At 62.9% G+C, this 2,500-nt stretch overlaps 1 pseudogene; it reads right to left on the bottom strand.

The window, feature by feature from the left end:
- LOC126430961 (large subunit ribosomal RNA) overlaps positions 1-2,500 on the bottom strand; it is a 7,966-nt pseudogene that overhangs the window by 2,756 nt on the left and 2,710 nt on the right.

Here is a 2,500-nt window from a genome sequence, read left to right as displayed (position 1 = left end):
CGGGAGATGACGTCAAGCTGCTCCACCAGGTGGCGACGTGGATTGAAGACACAGCGACCCGCCGTGGAAAATTGCAGCCCCAGGTACCGGAAGGTTTCACCCACACGCAGGGCAGGCATGGTGGTGTTGCCTGCTGTGAAGGTGACATTGCTGTCCACCTTCACCTTCTTCTCGCGCCCTGACGCGACTAAGGCGAGGGTGAAACACTTCCGGGCGTTGATCTGCAGCCCCAGGTGGGCGAGGGCTGCGGTAGCTGCGTCGATGAGGGACTGCAAGCCCCTCGGGGTCGCTGCAAACAGCAAGACGTCATCTGCAAAGGCCGCAGCGTTGACTCTGCGACCGAGGATCCGAGCTCCGATGTGGGAGGGCAGTTGGCCTAAAACGTAGTCCACCGCAAAGTTGAACAGGAGGGGGGAGAGGGGATCACCCTGGCGAACGCCCCGTGCTGGCTGCACAGACACGCCCACGCCGGCGCCGTCCGCTATCACTGTCGTGCTGCCCTCGTAGCACCGCTCGACATACTCGACAAAACAATCCGGCAGGCCATGCGCCTTCAGCACGGGGCGAAGGGCAGCATGATCTACCGAATCGAATGCCTTAGATACGTCGATCGATGCCACAAAGACAGAGCGGCAGGAGCGAACTGCGTCGGTGAGAGCAGTGTCCAAGATGAAGGTATTTTCCAACATCCCATCCCGAGGGATGAATGCCCGCTGACGTTCGTCCACAGCACATGCGCGCATCAGGCGTGACGCGAGAACCTTGTGAAAGGTCCGCGCCAACACCGAGCAGACCGTAATGGGGCGAAAGTCAGCGGGGGATGTTGGTGCAGCCGTTTTCGGGAGAAGGGACGTCCGCGCGCGAAGCAGGCGTTCCGGAAGGGCGCGGGCCAGAAGGAAGAGATTCATCACTTTCACCAGGACTTCGTGCGGCAGGCGCCGCAACTCCGCTGGGGTAAGGCCGTCCGGCCCGGCTGCTGATCCCCTGGGCGGCAACGCGGCGGCGACCTCCTCATGTGTGACCGGCCCCCATAGGCACTCGGGAGCGACAGGCTCCGAGTGCGGGAGGAGGCGGTCACGAATGAAGCCCGCGGTGGAGATGGGCTTCTTGGTGAAGAGGTCCGCCCAGAAGTCCAGCAGACCAGGGATGGCAGGTGGCGGCTGGAGCAGGGTGCCATCCAAGAGGCCGCGCACGCAACGTGCACGCGACCGTCGGAAGGCATCCTGCGTTCTCGCGTACTCCCAGCGGCGCCGCTTGCGCTTCTGCGTCGGCGGCGCGGCAGGCGGCCGCTTCGATGGATGGCGCGGCCGCAGTGTCCTGGTGATCGATCTCTCCCCTCTGGACCCGACCGACGCAAGGGCATCCGGGAGCATGCCCAGGATGACATCGGGCGGCGTGCCCCGCCCCAGACCTATGACACGATCCAGGGCAGAGAAACGCTGGGCGGAAGCGGGTAGCCCCGCCAGATGCTCCCAGATGGCGGCGTCAGTCGGCCCCTCCGGCGGCGGCCCGGTGGTGTCGGCCGCGAAGTCCTCAGCTGAGCTGCGTCGACGGGCGGCGCAGCGGCCTCGCCCGCGTCAGGCAGCGGGCTCGCAGCTCCCCGGCGGGACGCCGGCTCTTCCCCCCGACCGATCTCAAGCGCCTCCATGAATTGGCGACAAGCTGCTTGTGGGCAGCTTGCCGCCGTCGGCACTTGATTGCCTCAAGCGTTCGGTCGGGGAACATCCTGATGAGCTCTTGATTTACAAAGAAGAACCGGGCGTCCCTCTCGAGGAACAATTCGGCCTCTGCCTTGGCGAGCGACAGGACTTCTTCCTCCGTCCACCTCGCGCGGTGCCTCTCCGTGACGATCTCCGCGTTGGCGGCCGCAAGGTGTTGCGGCGGCGATGGACCCCGAGACCGTTCTTGGTGGTGAAGCTGCGGTGGCACTCACTACAGGCGTATACTGCTGCAAAAGTTACAAGATTTTCGGCACGGCCGGTTGGCCGGCTAGGTGCTGGGGGAGTTGGGGTGGCACCTTCAGCGGAAGGGCCACCACTTTTTCTCTGATTACTGCCCCAACTAAAAAAGGGATAGTGCGAGGGGGGGCTGGTAACCCCCCCAAGCCCCTGGTGCGGTCTTCCACTCAGCGAAAATCAGCGGGCCCACGAGAAGGGGAGAAGACCGCAGGAGAGGAGAGGCTAAGAGGGCTAGGCCCATGTATTGCGCATCACTCTCCTGTAACCATAACCCAAGGAAGGCACCTCGCAGCAGCAGCACGACTACATCAAGACCGCACTTCGAAAAGCAAGTCCGGATGCAGCCACACCGCCGCCACTTGGCCACCTTAAGAGAGTCATAGTTACTCCCGCCGTTTACCCGCGCTTGCTTGAATTTCTTTCACGTTGACATTCAGAGCACTGGGCAGAAATCACATTGCGTCAACACCCGCTAGGGCCATCGCAATGCTTTGTTTTAATTAGACAGTCGGATTCCCCCAGTCCGTGCCAGTTCTGAGTTG

The sequence above is a fragment of the Schistocerca serialis genome, unplaced genomic scaffold (genome assembly GCF_023864345.2).
Source record: "Schistocerca serialis cubense isolate TAMUIC-IGC-003099 unplaced genomic scaffold, iqSchSeri2.2 HiC_scaffold_1072, whole genome shotgun sequence".
NCBI classification, from domain to species: Eukaryota; Metazoa; Arthropoda; class Insecta; order Orthoptera; family Acrididae; genus Schistocerca; species Schistocerca serialis.
This window is presented reverse-complemented; position numbering and strand designations above follow the sequence as displayed.